Raw genomic sequence first — 20,599 nt, forward strand, 5'->3', positions numbered from 1 at the left:
ACGTCCTGCTGTGCCTTGTAATGCCGCACAGCGTCCTGCTATGCCATGAACTACTACAAACAACTGCTACAGACTACTCATTTTTTCTATTTTTGTTATTGCCACTCTTTATTCTAACCCCAACCGGCCCGCAGACAACGCCTACCAAGAGCCTGGGTCTGACCGAGGTTTCTGCCTAAAAGGAAGTTTTTCCTCGCCACTGTCGCACTGTTGCTTGCTCTGGAGGAGACTACTAGAACTGTTGGGTTCTTGTAAATTCTGGAGTGTGGTCTATCTGTATAGTGTCTTGAGATAACTCTTGTTATGAATTGATACTATAAATAAAAAAAAATTGAATTGAATTACTTGAGAACACACCAAGTGTCCAATACACATTGGCAATGATTTCAAAAAATTGAGATCTCTTGGAACAGATTTACTGCTATTGATATTGCAAGACTTTTTTAATCCAAGTAAGTGAACATTTGCAATTTCCTTGAAAGCTAGTGTGGTATATCATTAACTATGCCATTACACAGGCGTCCTATATCTCACCCAGTAAGAGCGTGCGCCCCATATAGGCCCAGGTTTGAAGCCAACCCGCAGCACTTTGCTGCATGTCATCCCCCATCTCTCTCCCACCTTTCCTGTCTATCCACTGTAACTGTAAAATAAGTTCAGTAACACTTGAAAATATATGTTTTTCTCGCCTACATTTTTACCCTTAAAAAAGTGCTGCTGTTTCCACATACGTTGGCCCTCTGGGATGACCCTGAGTTCATTGGGAAGTTAACACTCTCAACTTGTTGTTTCTAGTGGAAGTGTGACACTAGGCCTTACTGACACAGGGCTAGAGAGGTTAGAACACAGAATTTCTATGTCCGTCCAAGTAAATCATCTGAAAAATTAATAAAAAGCACTACTGTAAGCATATTATAGGGGCTATATACTAAAATAGTACTCTAGCCTCATGTCTCAACTTAGAACAGAAAAAATCCAGAAAAAAATGACTTATAAAATGGATTTTGTATGAATGTATTTCTACAGATGTGTCTGTGCGTTTGTCTTATTTCTTATTTCTAAAAAAGCCAAAAAAGTGCTAAATACAAAACTTCTGAAATACAAAAACACATCCACATCACTCACAGATATGTCTGAAAGAAGTACATACATAGATTTATAGAAATAAGTAATCATAATTTTATGAAATGGTAAAATGCCATCAGACGTCAATATTTCTGCTTTCAAACTGCTGTAAGAGAACACAGGAATAGTTTTTGTTGGCCATGTTTGGTATCAATCAACTCGTCTTCTCATTGGCTACACAGGGATGCCAGTTTTATGACATTATCTTCTAATTCGTGGGCTACACTGTCAATCTTTCCCAGGTGGGCCCAATGGCGACTGTGCGATATCATTGGCTTAGCTTGAGGGTATCTCTTGATAGGCTGATGCTATTGGCTGGGAACAAGGTTCATTGCAAACTGCAGAAGCCACAGATTGTAATGGTGTGTCGACCTTCGTTTTACCCCGCACAGGGAAAAAGTTACAAGCTATAGAAACCAATAAATGATGCACTATCTAGATTTCTGAACGTCGAAAGGCCAGAAACTACAAGATTGTGAGGGGACCAGATAATTATGGATTACAAGGCTTGGATATTCTAATACCTTAGGGTGTTTTCGATGTAGGAAACTAAGGTTTTTGGCGATCTTTCACCGCTGTGATTAAAGACACGAGGAGACAGGTAGGAAACACACACTCGATTAGACTCAAATCTTTCTGTGTTTCTTTACTTCAGAACATGATTATCACCGTTGTGAGTCACCTAATTGGGCTCACTTCGTGTTTGGGCTCGATGGAATCAGGAGACTTTAAGCTTTCAAATGATGTATGGCATGAGCGTGTTTATGACGGTTTAATGCTTACAATTTAGGAAAGAAGTCAGCACTTCCGAAAAACGGCGAGTTTATTTACCGTGCACGGGAACCGTCCGCCCAAGAAGATAAAAGAGAAGAAAAAACCCCAAATATAATCTTTAAAAACAAATACATTATGCCATTACTTGTTTTAAAGGCAGAGGTTGTAAAGCTTTTTCCAGCCAAGGAAACCTTAGAAGATAGAGAATATATCTGGGAATCCCTCATGTATGTCTCTTGGAATAATTATAGGTAGCCTATTTTTTTTACAGTTCTAGACTATAGACTGTACGTTAATTCCCTCTGGACCATTCCAGCACAGGACGGAAACATTTTATTTACCAAAGCTAGGAGTGTTTACTCCTGCTTATATGCAACTACCACAAGTCATAGAAAATACTGGATTTAAATAAGTTCAAATTGCTTGAGCTACAGTGGACCTTCACATATTAATTTATTATATATACATATGTATATATATTTAGTTTGTTCAGGCCAAACCTGTATTAATGCACACAAGCTGCAGTCCAGTTCAGGAATTATTAACATATCAGAGTTGTAAGTTAAAACAATGAGCTGTCACACCCCCTGGCAGAGTGCCACAGACCCCCCCTTATATACAGTATTCAACCCATCAACGCCCTCTGTAAGGTCTTATTCGGCTCAGCACATTATCCATGTTGACACATTGATGGGTGAAAACCTGTGAAAATCCCAGACTGTAGCATGTCCTCTGTTTTCACGAGACAAGAAATTTTCCAATCAACATGCACACAGGTGTTTTCAGTCTACAAGCCATTTCAATCATCCTCTGATAAAACAAGCTGCAGCTGCTCAGTGTAGATCAACACATTAAAAGAAAAAGAAAAAGACATTTCCGTTACTCAAAGGCAGAATTCATGCAACCCCCTAAGGATTAAAAATAGGGAATCCTAAAGTGTTATATACACATATAACTAGACATATTTCATTATGGGAAATTTATAAATGACCGAACAAAACTATGATATATTTTCATCAATTTAATTATTACAAAATGTAATTGAATCTTAAAATAGAAAGTCAAATTGCTTATAGGAATTGGAGAATCGTGATACCCCTATCTGTCATAGTAAATGCTGGAACGGTTTTTACTAGCAAAGATAGTCACAAGAGCCTTATCCAATTTTCGCGTTTCCCTCCTTGACCAGACTGAAGGTTCAAGGACCAAGAACTGAATATTATTCCAGGAAACATTGCCCTTTGTTTTGGCTTCCCCGGACCTGTTTTTTGGACTCCTTTCATTCGGGACTTTTAGTTCATTCTTAGTTGTTCCATGATTTTGCCAACGCCTGTTGCTTCCTGTGTTTTTGTTGGTCTTCTGTTAATAAACTCCGGTTTACCCCCGCCTGCCTGCCTGCCGTCCACATCTCTGCATTTGGGTCCAATCCTCATCCCCCCATAACACATATAAATCAAAAAATGAATATTCCAGCTTTGTAAAGCTGGAATATTTCAGCTTTGTAAAGCTGGAATATTTTTTTTGTGGTGACCAATCTTGAAATGGTAAAATTAGGAAAAAAAACACGATTCAGTGATTGTGAGACGGAATCTCTCTTACTAAATCTTTGCAATGCCAAATCTGCCATGCTGTTGATTGGTTGCAATACACGGGCCAATGGGAACTGTAGGGCTATTTAAGTTATTGTCAATTAAGTCCAATAAACTGGTAGTGGATTGGAGTCATTTTGGCTTTATCAGGGCACAATTAACCCTGGTGTGGTGTTCGGCTCTGAACCATTTCATTCAACGTTTGCTAAAAGAAAGATTATGCTATTTATAATTTCTTCTTACTCAAAATCATTTTAATTATTTAATTAAACACACACACACACACACAAGTAACTATTACATATGAGGTCTGCTGGACCCGACTGTAATAATTATAAATTATAAATGTGATTTCACAGGGGTAAATGGCAAATATGGGCCACAAATGATGAGTATATTATTTGTAATTGAGCTAAGTAAACATTGGTTAGGTATTTTTACATAAATTGGTTTGTCTGTATTGATTTAAAGGCCAAATAATGTGGTCGGTCCACCAGATCTAGGAATATTATAATATTATAATAAAATATTAACACTACACAAGGGTTAAGTGGCGCAGGTGTTTTGGTTGCAGGCTGTGTGCTCTGCATCAGATGGTCAAAAGGTTGAGGAAAACTGGGCATATTTGTACGCATGGAAATTCTTTATAAATCTGATTATTGCAAAGAACATTGCAACCGCAAATTTCGCTCTGCTATATCCAACCTTTTCTTGCAAAACAGGTTTTATAAATGAGGCCCCTGGACTGTACTTAAGTACTTTAAATAAATCTGTTAACTCACTCTGTGTTTTGGTCTGCATTTGGGTTTACCGCTTGTTTAAAATGTAACAATCTATCTTCCTCTGTCTATTCCTGTTTTATGCTTTTGGGATAAATTTTTAGTGTGATGAGCCATAATTGCAAGGTAAACTCGGCTACAAGACAATCCATGCCAGGGATAGATTTTGTACTAAAATGTAAATCACTGGCATCAGCATTTCCAGCAACAACATTTCTATAGTGGCTTGAAGTCTAATAAAGGGTGGATTGATTCAGCAGTATTGTGAGGATTAGGACTGTAGATGTTTATACATGAGGCCCAAATGTAATGCTGATCAGCCCACAGCTTACTGGTTGAACAATTGGTATCCTTCAGGACGGCTGACAATGCTCACAAGGAAGCCAACAGGTGGGAAGATAAAGTAAGATGATAAACTGCATGTTTCTTTTTAGCCATGATCACCTTTTAAGTAGGTAAATGTTTTTCCTTGGATTAGTGCCATACAGCAGAAATTTGTTTATTTCTGTATTTATTTTTAAATATGGTAGACCTGGTCCTCCATACATCTAATACCATCAATGGGATTATAAAAGCATGTTTTGTTTAAAAGATGGCGAAAGAAAAAACACTAACCCTAGAAAGAAGCTGAAAAAAAACGCACTGTTCATCATAGTCTCAAAATCCCGACCACCGGTAGAACCCACAAACATTTTTTCAGAAAGCTGCAAAGTTAAGCCAAAAACCTCATAATATACAAGTTAATACAAATTTGTATAATATATTAATACTTTCTAATATGATTTATTATATTATACTTAATTACTTTGTTATCACAACATAACAAAGATCGTTTTATCAAGATAACAAATTACTAATGTGTTTGTCTTGAATTCAGACTAATGCGCTGAAGGGCTTCCGAACAAAGCACTATGAAATGATTAATCAACATTTAATTACGTTTTGCATCACACTGCCAAATTAACGTTAGCCTAGCCTAGATCTTTGTTACGTTGATGCATTGTATTATCTGATTTAATTGTTACTGGTTCAAGCCCAAGAGGGCTAGGATCCCACGTATTCAAGGAGCGCGGACAAACAGCGGTTATTACAATTTTCCGTTGCTAAAAGTGTTGTTACAGCCTAAACCGTACATGGTGGGGTGGTGCCATTTTTAGTACTGGTCTTGTACCCTGCAAGGACCTTGGACACAAAAATGTACACACTTGTATCCACCTTATATCCATGCGTTCCCTGAATGGAGCTGAATCTCTTAATACAGGCCATGCCCATTTCCGCCTGGACTGTTCTAAGCAAAATGGGGATTTAATCATAATCCTAACTTTTGAAACTGCTCCTAGGCCGTGCAACAAATTAACTACTCAAAACTTAACTCATAGCATCTCCAGACCGAGCTGACAAAAAGCTATGTAAAGAATATTTTTAGGTTTAATAATGCTGGTGTAGCCAACTATGAAAACAAGAACTTTTGCATAGCTTTGCCAATAAAAATGAAAATATACTTTGTACATTATATAATTCAGAACGGGCCGATTGCTTGGTTCACAGTATTTCTTTCCACAACATTATCTAATTGTAAATGTGTGTTACCCTCTGTGTGTTTTAGCCTCCCAGACTGTGGTAAGGAAGCACAGGGGAGACGTTCCCTCCAGGGCCGATCGACCTTCGGGGGTAACAACCTTCACTGTTGGTGCCACCATGTCTAGAGGAACTTCAAAAAAGGGGTTTCTAAAAACAAGATGGTAAAACTAAATCTGAGGGAAAAGGTACTCAAAACCATCAGAATCAGAATCAGAAATACTTTATTGATCCCGGAAGGGAAACTCTGTGTTGCAGTTGCACAAATAGTAAAATATATTAGAGTAAAAAAGAGTAAAAATAAGGAGTGTGAATATGTACAGTATTTACATAATCAACGTAATTAAGGAGTTGCAATGGCGAAAAGTATTAATAATAATAATAATAATAATAACAATAATAATAATAATAATAATCGTTTCAACCTGTCTAAGTGTCTGTGTTTCAGAAAATAGAGACGGCTTTGGCCCTTCCTGTAGAGGGCTTGAGTGTTCTTTGTCCAGTTTATTGGTGCCTTGGCTCTCCTTAGATCCACCACCAGCTCCTTAGTCTTTGTCACGTTCAGCTGTAGAGGGTTCTGCTCACTCCATGTGACAAAGTCCCCCACCACAGCTCTGTACTCTCTACTGTATCACTTTTTTGGTAAAACAATTAGGCGAGAAAAGCATGTATTTTTAAATGTGTTTAAGACATTTACTCTTAAAAAACATAACAAAAAATAGTAAATTATCTAACACTTCCAAATCTATGTTTTTTTTTTATCTTGTAAGAACCAAATCATTCGCAGTGTTGTTTATCACTTTACATTATCTTTGATATCTTTGCTTTTATATTTTCTCTTGCTATTTTCCTCATGCAGCCGCACTCATACGTTAAATTACTACCACTTTGACACAGGTACTGCTCGCTCACCTAGCTTGACCACACATTCACTCAACTTATCAACTCAACACACCTGCCATTCTCACTCTAAGCTACTCTTGCTCTGAGCTTCACTTATAACCCATACTTCAATCTTTGCGTCTCAACTAGAGTTTCAGTGTGTCTCCTTTTTTTGAATAGCCATCACACATCCAGGTATTGATGTGGCCCTGGAAGAGGAAGCAGGGAACATGGCTGAGGTGGCTGGTAAATCCGCTACAGCCTGCTGAAAAGCTGGAGCAATGTACCCAACCACAAAACAAAACACTGGAGAGCCTAAGAGCCTGGGCGTTTGTCTAACACGTGTTTGTGTGTGATTAGTTTTATCAATTGCATGCAGGGTAGACAGCAATCAGTCTTTGGCGGATGACCACTTTTTGGAACAACACCAGACCCACTGCTAAGATATACTTGGACTCTCCTATGGTGTAGCAACTCCTGGCCCCCACTGCCGTACTGCGCACACAGATATTCCTTGATTTATAGTTAGATGTTTGCTATCTGTAGATGATGATAAATCAAATCCATTACACAAGCTGACAGGGCATGTACCACACAACAACTTTTGTAATTGAGGTTCACCAACAAATTATATCAGAGCATGACTGCCAACAAGTCAGATCCACACACACACACACACACACACACAAACATACACGCCACAACAGCAAACCAGCAACAAGGGTCAAGGCTGGCCCTTTTCACTGGACATTATTCATCATTCATTACAACTGAATGCATTGTAAAAGCATTGGAGATACATTTTCCCCACATATTTATGACATAACCTTTGAGCTAAAAAATGGGCCACCAGCAGGAACCTCACTGAATTGTAGTCTTTTTGTTTCTTGACAACACCAACATGAACAATATGGATTTTTTTCAGATCTCTGGAAAAAAGCAGTGTTTGACTTCAAAGTGATATTCATTGCAGTCATTCAAGTTGTTTTTGATACAGTAACGCACATATGTACAGTTACACTACAGTTATACACTACTACAGTTGTGCTCAAAAGTTCACATACCCTTGAAAAATTGGTATGCAGAAACATATATATATTTTTCCAATTCTTCTGTGTAAAGAAAACATGAGCAGGCAAAACACAAGTCTTTTAGTTTTTATGGGATTCACATTGAACTGTAGGTCCTAACAGAATGGCACAACCATAAAACAAAACATGGCAAAAAAAGTAATAAAACAAACCGACCACAGTTCAAAAGTCTGTATATGCTTAGTTCTTAATAGGGATGAGCGAGTACAGCATTATCTGTATATTTATCTGTATCTGTTTACCACATGAATTATCTGTGTCCAGATCTGTACTCGGACTGGGTGGGGCCAAACCCGGAAGTGGGTCGGGTTGTCTTGAAATGGGCGGGGCTTTAACCGGTATGTTATTTTAAGTATGCATTGATATGGGTTGATCAGAAATTGTAATATTTATTGCTGATTAGAAAACTATTTACATGACAGCATCGAGCTTCAGATCAATGGTGTTGTCATGGTAACAAACAAACTATAAACAGTGATACAACACATGCGGTTGCGATTATGAAGTCAAATGTAATGAACAAGAGTTTTCATACTCAATATAACTTTCTTTTTTTAACTGTCTGTGATTTTTGTTTTTGGTTCTTTTTTGTGTGTGTTTGTGTGATTAAGAGAGAGACACAGAGAGAGATAGAGAGATAGAAAGAGAGAGAGGGGGGGCGGGGCAAGATGCTGTTTCTCTGATCTGCATTGACTTTAATGAAGCCAGCTGATGGTTAAAAAATATATATATATATCTCTGACGGCAGAGACGCAACGGGAGTCGCATTTAAACCCATTAGCATGTCTGAAACCCCACGTTTACCAGTAATCTACTGGTTAATAAGTAAGTTCTACAAACCGAAGTTAAAAGAGAGAGAGAGCGTGCGCGCTGTTCTCCGCGTTCTGTGTTTGTGTTAATGAGTCGAGCGTGTATGTGTAGGCAGGGGGGGGGGGGCGCAGTGACTATCACAGAACGCTGCACGGTCAGCTGAGAGTTTTATTCAATCCAAGTACAGATATTGACGGTATTACTTGCACTCGGCAAAAGTGCAATATCCGTACCGGATACTTGTTCAGCCGATTACTCGGCTCAAACCTAGTTCTTAATACTGTGTATATCTACCTTTAGCATCAATGACAGTTTGCAGTCTTTTGTAATAGTTGTCTATGAGGCTCCAAATTCTTGCATGTGGTATAACTGCCCATTCATCTTGGCAAAATGCCTCCAGTTCATGCGAAGTCTTTGGTCGTCTTGCATGAACCGTACGTTTAAGATCTCCCCAGAGTGGCTCAATGACATCAAGGTCAGGAGACTGTGATGGCCACTCCAGAGCCTTCACCTTTTTCTGCTGTAACCAATGGAGGGTCAACTTGGCCTTGTGCTTGGGGTCATTGTTGTCTGCCAGTATTTTCTGATAACATGCTGCATTCATCTTGCCATCAATCTTCACAAGATTCCCTGTGCCTTTTAGAGCTAAAACACCCCAAAAACAGCAGTGAGCCACCACCATGCTTCACAGTGGGGATGGTATTCTGTTCACTATAGGCCTTGTTGACCACTCTCCAAACATATCGCTTCTGGTTGTGACCATAAAGATTTATTTTGTTCGCGTCTCTCCAATTACAGTTTGCCAGAAGCTGTGAGGTGCGTCAAGGTGTTTTCAGGCATATTGCTGTTATCTAAATGTATACAGCACTTTGGGGCAGTAGTGAATGTTTGTAAATGTGCTATATAAATAAACTTTTACCTTGATACTGTAACCGGGCTTTTTTGTGGCATTAACGCAGTAAAGGCTTCTTGAAGGCGTCGTATTGTGCTCCTTGCAACAACCACACCATCTTTTTACAGAGCAGCCTGTATTTCCCCTGACGTTACCTTTGGGTTCTTCTTTGCATCCCGATCAATTCTTCTTGCAGTTTTGGCTGAAATCTTTCTCAGTCTACCTGACATTGGCTTGGTGTTGAGAGGTCCAAGAATTTTCCACTTCTTAAAAAGTGATTAGACAGTACTGACTGGCATTTGCAAGGCTTTGGATATCTTTTTATATCCTTTTCCATCTTTATAATGTTCCAATACCTACTTCAATATCTAGCCTGCTTAGTGCATCCACGTTAGAGCTCACAAACTCATGGACTATTCATACACAAACACCGATTGCAATTTACAAAGCCACAGGTGTGGTAAACAACCTTTAATTGCAAATTTTACCTGTGTGTGTCACTTTGTATGCCCGTAACAAGGCCAAACATTCAAGGGTATGTAACGTTTGATCAGGCCATTTGGGTTTTTTCTGTCATAAATATTGTTTAAAAAGCAGCCAAAAAACTATGTAAAAAGATGTCTTCACATGATCAATACGCTTGAATCAAAGACAATTACTTTGCATGATGAATCATAATGTATCCCTAAATTTTAAAATTTATGCCAGGGTATGCAAACTTAAGAGCACAACTGTATGTGCCGAAGTCTGTCTGCCTGGAAAAGTATTCATAAACAATGAATTGAGTGTTGAGTGTTGTAGTCGACAAAGGACTTTAAAATTGTTCTTATTATCTGTTTTAATGTATTATGAATTGATGAATAAAATTTGCATTTAAATTATACATCCAAATTATTAAAATATTTAAAATGTGCAATTAAAATATTTCCTTGTTCTTTAATTTTAACATATATATAACATACATTTCATATACATTTTAAGTTACTATTTGACACAGCAGAGAAAGAAAAGAGCACCTGTAAAAACAATGTTGGAGGAAGAAAAAATAGCCCTCAGAGTGCATGGCTTATGCGTTTTCTATATTCATTTTTTAAATGATGAAAAAGGAATCACAATAGTTTACTTTTTAGCATTCCATTTCCAAATTTGAAAAAAAATGCATTGGAACCCTAACACAATTAAGTTATAGTGACTGTACATGTTGGTGACTACCTCAAAAAGGGGGGGATTTTGTAAAGATACTTTTTAAAGACGTGTAAGCAATGTGCCACTCTAAAAATGTTCCTCACCACCTGATGTTTCTCCCGAAAAGGGAGTTTTTCCTTGCCACTGCCTCAGTAAATGCTTGCTTTTGGGGAAATTACTGGAATTGTTGGGTTTGTTGTTGGGTGTATTGAGATAACTCTTGTTATGATTTGATACTACAAATAAAACTGAGATGAATTGACTAAAGTAAGCTAAAGCTCTTCATTGAGCTGAATGCAGAATCTGCTTTTCTGTGGGTTTGTCACTTCTTTCACATGCCACTTAGTCATTTGATCCATTGTTCATCTAAAATAATAACTAGTGCAGCTTTAAATCTGGTCAACAACTTTTTTAAGTAGTTGTTACAAACTAATTAAGCAATTTCTGCCTCTCGGGTTGCCTAAAGATTTTCAGAAAAACGTATTTTCTGTGGATAATTTAGTGGAAACGAAGCTGCAATATTATTTCAGTTCAATTAACAAAAGCAGAAACCAATGGCATGCTCAGATAAATGTGACTTCATCCAATGGGAAGTAGCTGCAGTTGGAAAAAAGAGAACTGTCAATCATCAATTCAATCTCTGTACAGCCAAGTTGAAATTACTTCTCTTCCGAGCAATATACCTATTGAGCTTTGCCAGACTACAATAAGTAAAGCAAAAATTGTGGGTTGACGTTGCCAGGCGACAGTAATTTTTGTCTTTTTGGTGTGCTCCCTTTTTCTCAGCCTGCCTTGTCTACTTCTTCTTCAGTTAGTGGTTTCCAATAGGGAGAATGTAACAGGAATAGTTAGGTATAGGAATACCCTCTCCCCAACAAACACCACAATTGCATAATTTTCGTAAACTTTAAATGTGACCCAATGATTTCATTCCGAGGGACTGAGATCAAAATGTTTGCTGTTGATGTTTGAGATAGCTGAATTATGTTCTGTTTTCAGACTGTGCTCAAAATATCTTCACAGCTAATTTACATTTGGCTGGTTTTCTAAAAAAAGAAAGGAAGATAGAAAGAAATGAAATACACCAGCAAGCAACAAAACGGACCCATGATACAAAGTTTTAAGGGCGGATTTCTCCTTTTTATTTTGGCAGTAAGGTGGTATTTGACAGGCTTTTTTGAATGACGTAAAAATGGGGTGGGAATTCAATAAATATGCCACACATTTTAGTAAGAAGTCTAAAAACATTTGCTAATCTTCATAATCGCTAATTAAAGATACAGCACAGAGCTGTCAAGGAGAAAAAATAAGAATAAATAACAAAAGAGAAGGCGAAGGGGGGGACTTGATACTAATTAGCATTGCACAATTGATTTCTCCCAATACCCTGTCCGCAACGTCAGTCATTCCCTCTTTGAGTTTTTATTAAATCCCCGACTGAGTTATGTTCAGATTTCTGATTTGAAGCCACAGTCAATAACAGCAAAGTGTCCAAAGATTGGGCCCCGTTCACTAAATCAATTCCAACAATGCGACCAGGACTGTGCCTCAGCAGGAGTCATGTGCACAATGGGTGTCAGAAGAGATAATATCTTCCCACTTGTACCCATCCCTTCCCTGCTGGGGGAAACACTTCAAAACAGGCCTATTAGTTCTGTTTCCTCCTCCTGTCTCATGTTAGGATTTCATTTTACAAAATGATAATGTGATGTTGCTCATAATGAATGGTAGTGAAGATTAAATTATCCACTTTATAATGGATATGATAGCACCCAGCCTTTATATTACATGATACGTTCAGCTAAATATTGTTTGACAACATATCATTTACATGTACTGTATGTGGATATACTACTTATTCTATTTTATACTTGTTACATTATAAAAGGAGGAGCACATACATATACAGTATATTCAACACAGAGATATTCTTTGTTAAATATAAATGTCAATGAAATAGATTGTATGCAAAGTCTTAATTTGTTGTGGTTTGGGGTTTTTGTTTGGGTGTGTGTGTCTCCCTTTCCTTGGCCTCCTTGTGTTTTTTGTCGGTCTTCTCCATGGTCCTGTGTTCTTGGCCCTGTCTTATTCCCGTGTTTGTTTGTTCTGCTTTCTGCTTTATTGTGGTAGTCACTTCCTGTCTTGTCTTGTCTTGTCTAGTCTAGCTTCACTTTGTCTGATTGTCCAGCCCCGCCCTAATGTGATGCACCTGATGTCTCACCTGTTCCCCGTTACCTCGTTACCTCTTGTATTTAACCTATGTGTTTCGTTTGTCTCTTGTCAGATCATTCTGCCTGTCATGCCGTCGCCCTGTGAGATTGTCCTCTTCGCCGTACCCTTGTGAGTAATCCGTGTGCTGTCACCCTTTTTCCCTGTCTGTTTGTTCCTGCCAGCCGGCAGTGTTCCGTCCCGCCATTCTGCCAGCCTGCCTTATCCTGCCTGTTCCCGAGCTATCCTCTGTGGTCCTCCCCGTGATTTCTTCGTCAGCCCCCCGTGAGTTTCCCTCTGGTTTTGGACTGCTACTCCCCCCTGTGCTGGGTCGGATTTATGTTTGGACTTTACCCTTTGCTGATTTCTGTTGAACTGTTTTGAATAAACTCTCAATGACTCAGCTTATTCCTGCCCCCTCGTCTCTGCGTTTGGATCCTCCTTCCTGTCCCAAAACATTTTCTACAGGAAAGATATACCCAAGCCCCTGGTGATGAAGCATGGGAAATTTGAACTTTCCAGACAAAGCGGTTGAGTAGCATTTATGAATGGGACCCATTGAGGACCCAGGTGCCTGCTCCTGCTCATTATGCCTCACCTAGGGCAGGTTCTGTGTTGCATTTTTTATGAAATAGAGAGCAGAGCAACAGCTTTCATTTCACATCTCACATTCCTTCAGACAGCCAGATCTGTCAGATATGATAAACTCCAATTTGGTGAGAGGTCATGTGAAATATTAACAAGGGCCTCCAGCAACCCACCCAATCAATTAGTAAATGATATATTCAAAAATCAATGGGATGGAGCTGACCGCTGCTTCAAAATACTCCGTTGCAGGGAGATTGGCACATTGGCTTTTGGAGCAAATTAATTTTTCCTTTGTCTTGCTCTGTTCAAGCCAAAGTTACAAGTTTCCTCTGATTTACTTCCAGATGTGACATTTCAGTGGGCGTAACAGTACATCCCTGCTGCTCTTTCAAATTTGAGGAAGACATACCAGCTAAGGCGGAATCACAGGTGGGTTGGGGGAGTCAGGACCTACCCAATCTGAGGTTTGTGCATTGCAACAGGACAAAACGTTTTTTTAGGCATTTTAAGTTTAGAAACATTTTTGAGTCCCCCCTCCTAGGAAGTGGTTTGGTCCACTGCCTGTTTTCCCCCTTTACGTCACCTACACACACACAAGTCCGATGGGAGAGAACAAACTACAAAGTTCAATATAAAGCAAAGATGCATCAATTACAACCTTCTAGGCTGGTTCCGATTTTTCATTGAGTTTGGCCTGCCGATACTGATTTTGGCCGATCCCAATTTCATATTTTATAACCAATTTAAGCACACACAAATATTTATTTTCTATCTTTTCTTTAATAGTACATTTTAGATTTTGCATAGACATAGAACATTTTTTGAACAGATAATCCATACCTATAAAATAGAACTATATAAATTACCTTAATGGGAAATTCACACATTTCTGTGTGAGTTAAGTGTTTAAAGTTATGGAAGTTGGATTTTTCACATATTTTTTGCAAACTAAACTTCTATATGTATGAAAACAGGTAAGGGCATTAAAATAATATATAAATAATGAAAATAAAATAAATATAGCCTTGCAGTAAAGAGATATTTCACACACAGGCCGATTTGAACATTAACGTTACCTGAAACCTGCGTGTACTTTCTTTTTTTTAGCAAGTTTGCTTTTTTGTCATTGTACATAAATATGAACAATACCAACAGGCTTATCTGCTAACATTACGATTACCTGGGGTGCTATTACCTGGACATTTAATGTCACCGTTCATTCTACACTTGGTTTAACAACAAAACTCAACGCTGAGGGTAGATTACTACGTTGTTGTTGATTTTCAGTGGTATGCATCCCCACTAACCTTGAAAGTTAAAAACAGTAACGTTAATACAGTGTGTTGGAGGAATACACACAGCATCTCCTGTGGGAGGGCGTCATCGGGTAGGACACGCTATGTCATAAACAGTTTAAATCTGAGTATGCGCAACTCAAATCTGCACTTGACTCGCATTGGGCAGTGACAGATGGCACATATCAAATTTGAAGTTGATCGCATTACATATTTGGGAGGAGTTTGTTAAAGTATAACGTGGAAATGGTCAAAATCACACTAATTACTTCCTGTTGGGTTTAGGGTATTGCTTCAATTAGCTTTTTTGTTTGTCTTGACATGCTAAAAATGTGTACCACGTTTTGTTAGTCTACGTTAAATGTCCTGAAGGGTCTCATTTTTTTATTTTGTAAGGGGCACTAGCAAGCCATTTTTGTGTGCCTATTCCCGAAAAGCCTTAAAATACATACATTTTAGTATGAACTACTAAGTATATTAAGCCCCTCAAAAAGGTGATTCATTTGCCAGGAAAAGAAAGAAGAATTCCTTCAGCTCAAGAGCACCCATTAGGTAAATTCTCCAACTACTCGCTTTGGATAAAAGTATCAGCTAAATGACATGTAATGTAATATAAAAATGCACAAAGGTCAGCCTCACGGGGGCGCTAGAGAAAAAGTCAGAAGATTACTAAAATCAGTGGAATTCATCCTCTGAGAACCATGAATATGTTTATACAAAAAGTGTTGTAGATTTTGAGATATTTCAAAGGATATGTCCTATAATGTGTATTGTTGAGATATTTCAGTCTGGAACAAAGTGATTAACCAAATAACTGATACCGAGACAGACATTGACATCGCTCGATGGCCAAAACAAAATGGTTTTATGGTACAAGACACCTGTTTCCAACCTGTCCATTGAAGTTTCAACTTATATTAAAGCTACAAACAGATTTTGCGACCTTGCATTTGTGCAGCACTCAGACACTGCAAATCGTCACCAATGAAAAGGGAACTCCCTGCGGAGTTCAACCATATCCATACGTCATACAGTTCATTATCTGTGAAAGGGGGAGTGGCTCAAGCATGGGGGGGCAAACCATCACCAGTGAAAAAGGAACTCTCTGCTGAGTTCAGTGAGAATTCAGACTCTACCTTAAACGGTTCAAACTGTATGTAATGGGGCGTGGTCTGGATACGTGGGTGTAGTAAAAGTATAGCGGCTCAGTATAACATGTAGACCACACATAAGTTTTAAGTAAATCTGATGATGTTTGTCATATAGGGCGGATTTACTGTTGCCAGCCCCCCGCTGTCAAAAGTAAATTTTTGCCCTAATGTCCTGGACCCATGTTGATCATGAGAAATTTTGGGCAGATACGACAACATACACTTAAGTTAAAACAACTTCTTTGTTCATCAAATAAATGCTCAAAATGCTGCTATGCCACGCCCACACCATTAGACGAAAATTTGGCTTTTAATAACTTTTGTCTTAGGGTCTTGTCTTAGGATATGTCTTTTGTCTTAGGACATGGCTAGAACAAATGCAAGACTAATTAACTGTACTGTTCCGCAGTACTTTTTGCTTGAAGGTTATTTGCAGTATATTAAATCGTTTTTGACCTAATTATTTTGCAGTGAAATGCCACTCGTCTGTCGGCACTGACAGCGCTCAGTGCCTTTGTGTGTTGTATTAACTCTGAAACTTTCTCTTTGAGTCCCTCATATTTTGCGTGATAGTGTGCCGTGCTGGCGCTGTCTATGAACAAGTTCTTGAAACCTCAGCCCTCCACAACAGAAATGGGCCTCATATCCTGAGCATCCTTTTTTCCGTGATCTATTTTTGTAAAATGCTGCCACACTGCCAATGTCTTCGACATGGTAGAGAAGGAATGACTGTAAATTAAACACTCGCAATTGATATTAATATATAACACCTGAGTGTAAATTGTAATTCCCCCTGGTGGGATTAATAAAATGTACATTATTATTGTTTTAGGTTTTTGACATGTTAGACTATATTGCAAGTTTACCCTAATTCCCACCTTATCTGCTGTAATTTCAGTCATGCAATGCAACAGTTTAGCTAACACTTGTAACCAATTATCACAAAGCATTGACATTTAATGTATAAGGGGGTTCAACGCAAAGCTTACTGGGCTACTGTCAAAAAACATTAGAGCTAACTAGAACAAGTGTGAATTGTGTGAAAATGATTTGAGCTACCGTTATTTTTAGTTTTCTGTTTACCTCTATGGCACTAGTGTCCTCCGCTGCAGCAATTGAATTTAAACCTTTTGAAAAGAGTTCAGTTACTGCCAAACATTGGTTAGCTAACGCCATTTCTCTTTTTAAGGTCCATTATCTAGCTTTTACTGACAACCAGCTTTTAGGTCGTGCTGCACTCTCTCAATGATGATGATGATGATGTGCTTGATTTTGACTGAACATCCCAATTTGAGTGACCTGATCAGCTCGGTTCGCCCATCTCAGGACCAGGCCAGCCGTTGCCAACTGGACAAATGCTTAATATTTATTATTATTATCAATAGAATTATTATTATAACCATAGTGAAATTGTGCAAGCAACAAAAACCTGTGCCAAAAATTTCAAAAAAATCCGACCAACCCAAATTAAAAAAAATGGTCTGGCCCCTCTAGTCTTTGCAAGAATTGCCAGATGGCAAATCAGCCTCTGATGACCTGTCAGGATTGTTTGCTTTCCAACCAGTGTTCCTGTGTTTCTAACATAGGCTCAAACACAATAACCCTGAAAAACGAAATGTTTAGATTATAAAACAGCAACCTCAAATTACTGTTTTACTCCAGTGGAAACTACACAATTTCAGCAGAGTGACAGGGTTGCATTAATGCATAGAAACTGTCAGTGTTCTGTCTCTAACTGGGATTTCTCTGGAGTGTTAAATGCGTTTTATCATAGCCTCAGCTCGGATTTAGAGGCCATTTCCCATGCATCCCAGCCTGGGCCCTCTATGGCTCTCATCAGCCAGCTTGAAAATAAATCAACCACTACCGTATGGCTCTTGTCTTTTGAGATTGAATTTACCTTACAACCGCTGCACCGCTGTACACTTTCCTCACATAAGGAGACAGCAGTGAGTTGGACACTTAGAGGTAAAGAGGGGGGCAGATTTATGCAGAGTGAGTCTTGAGTTTGACAAGCTCTAGCATTCATCCCCATCTCTCTGTTTGACAGGTAAAATGGAATTGGAGCTTTGACAGGCAGTCACAGTTAGTAATTAGTTACTAGCCTTACAAGTTAACTCTAACAGTAACCGCAACGGTAACACTTAGGCCAAATTGCCATAGATGAAAGAGTGATTAAAGCCATGCAGTTGATCAGACATTTTTTATTCCAAAAGGGGCAGTAGACCTTTTAGCATTTTCAGACAAGTTACCACTTTGTCAGTTTAGGGGGATACTGTCACATTGATATTTCATTTATGTCTATTTGTACTTGCACGGGAAATGGGTAGTACACAAAGGCTTAAAAATACACAATATAAGCACCAAACAGTCCAACAATGAACATTAAGCTTAATCATGAACCAACTCGTTCGGCTACGACGGCTACTGACAACACTAACATTAACGTTACTAAAGAGCAGCAAGAAGGTGCTTGGGCTAGCAATGCTGCTTTCACTGTCCATGATAATAACTATGGCAATGACAAAGATGGTGACACACATAATACTCAGCAACTAGACCCCGTGAGTAGCAGTCACCCTAATCAATGTGTTATGATTGAAGATGATCCAGCACTCTGGCCAAAATAGCTGTCAGACAGAGAGCACGTCTTTCTCAGATAAATAAGCACAGAAAAGGGGGAGAACAAGGGTTGGTGAGGGCCCCATGCCTGTGTTTGCCTTAGGCCTCAAAATGACTAAATTTGCCCCTGCTGACAGGTCCACAAAATTAGCCTGCTTGTTATCTGGGATGCATCTATGCGTCTGCGATGCATCTGAGCCTTGTATCTTTGAACAGTTCACAGTGCATTAATTTGCAAGCAGCCAGCCCATACTGATAGCAAGGCCAAAGTTGCGTAGTGTAAACTAGGCATTAAAAAATGCTCCTGCAACACATAAAGTAAGAAAGAAAAGCACACAGAGAGAGAGAGAGAGAGAGAGAGAGAGAGAGAGGGAGGGAGTGGGGTGCACTCTCTGAACTCCCTGATCCCTAGCGTGGATCTGTAGATGACTCCACTCTCTGAGGAGGAGTGCTGTGTCAGCACAGAGTAGAATGACAAAACTGAGTCAGAGTAAATCTGGTAAAGAGTGTCTGGGCGTGCATCTCAAATAAAAGGACGATGACTTTTTGTTGTGTCACAACGGTCGAAGAAAGGAGATTAGAGGTGCAGCTTAACTGATACCCCACATTTAGGACTGTAAAATAAAACATTAAAAAATGACAACACAAGTTTAAAATACATCATCATTTTTAATGATAATTGCACAGACATGTCACTCTCTCCAACAATTCTTTCTTATTAACATCCCCTACCCCTCCTACCCTACCCTTTTTTAAAGACTATTTTTGGGTACTTTTACTTTTGTTTTGAATAAAGATTCAACAGGACAGCTAAAGAAATGAAAGAGGCGAGAGGCATGTCCAGTAGCTAGGTAAGACCACATCAGCTAGATAACCTTTTCTCCAACTTTTGTAAGTAGAAGGCAGGAATAGCTGGGATACTTCTTCTAAATCAGGGCCACTTGTGGAATACCTGCAGAAAAGGGACATGGAAGTAGTTCTTTTGTAGATTATGGTGAACTAGTGTATGTTGTAGCAGTGTTTTGCCATTGAGAAGGAGCTAGTATGCTAGCGCTAGCATGCTAAGGTTTGCCACCTCATTTTGGCTAGTGACCTAGAAAGTCATGCAGATTTTGACCAGCTTACCCGAAGACTGAAGGCAGAGGACAGTCTGAAACCTGTATCTCACTCAAAACAGCATGGATAGTTTTTTCCCAAGTTTGGTTGTGTTTGAAAGACACAACATAACACCTCAAATCCCAGAAAAGGTGATTTTTCATAATACGGGCAATTTAATCAATCATAGGGATGTCAAGCCATTAAAAAATGTTATCACAATAAATCACATAATCGCAAACTATTTGCACAGTTGTTTTTTAAATATACTTTTAAAGGGTTAAGCAGTTTTTAATGCTGAAGTGGTATTTAGGTTTGACGTACTCCACTGATAATTCAGTTCACATCGCCAGTACATGCAAATAACCAATCATCTGGAAGTTCTATGAAATACAACTTGCCATTCAAAAGACCCTTTTATTTATCCATTTCTGCTCAAAGAGCTTTGCTTCTGCTAGCCACCTGTTATCTTTAACCTTTATACCAGTTCAGCATACTACTTAATGTCATGAAGAATGGCAGACATGCTGTGATGAACAAACTGTGTCTGAAACTGTCTTTTAAAGCAGTTTAAGAGGTGAATGGAACTTCTCTAGCATGGCAGACAGAATTGTTATCAAGACAAGGCTTTAAAAGGCGTTCATAAAATTATGCTCATCTTTTGTTGGTGTGGACAGCTTTGCCAAATGTTTTTACTCCATTTCATTGACACTTAACAAGACCCATGAGAGGATCCCACTTATTTAACATTACCTCTCCACTGCCAGTCTCATTATCTTCCAAAGAAACTGCTCAAGAGCAAGATACAGCATCAGGGGAAGACAGGTTTCAGATTTGACTGTCAAACCAAAGATGATGTGTATTTGCTGGACTGGATTGAAAAATATGCCCCATATACTGTGTGTGTACACATACATACATACATATATTTATTT

At 38.8% G+C, this 20,599-nt stretch overlaps 2 long non-coding RNA genes across 2 annotated transcripts in view; one reads left to right on the top strand and one right to left on the bottom strand.

The window, feature by feature from the left end:
• The window catches only part of LOC117944792, a 19,508-nt gene extending 5,283 nt beyond the window's left edge, over window positions 1-14,225 (top strand). Inside the window, exons 2-3 of the long non-coding RNA XR_004656655.1 lie at window positions 12,148-12,151; window positions 14,139-14,225. This is a non-coding gene — a long non-coding RNA (uncharacterized LOC117944792). The remainder of the gene's footprint in view (window positions 1-12,147; window positions 12,152-14,138) is intronic.
• On the bottom strand, window positions 14,107-20,135 carry LOC117944795. Its single transcript, XR_004656658.1, has 3 exons — window positions 20,062-20,135; window positions 14,578-14,584; window positions 14,107-14,118 (listed from the first exon to the last, which is right to left on the bottom strand). It is a non-coding gene; the product is annotated as an uncharacterized LOC117944795 (long non-coding RNA).
• Window positions 20,136-20,599: the final 464 nt, after the last annotated feature.

Source organism: Etheostoma cragini, chromosome 5, assembly GCF_013103735.1.
Source record: "Etheostoma cragini isolate CJK2018 chromosome 5, CSU_Ecrag_1.0, whole genome shotgun sequence".
In the NCBI taxonomy this organism is placed as follows: domain Eukaryota; kingdom Metazoa; phylum Chordata; class Actinopteri; order Perciformes; family Percidae; genus Etheostoma; species Etheostoma cragini.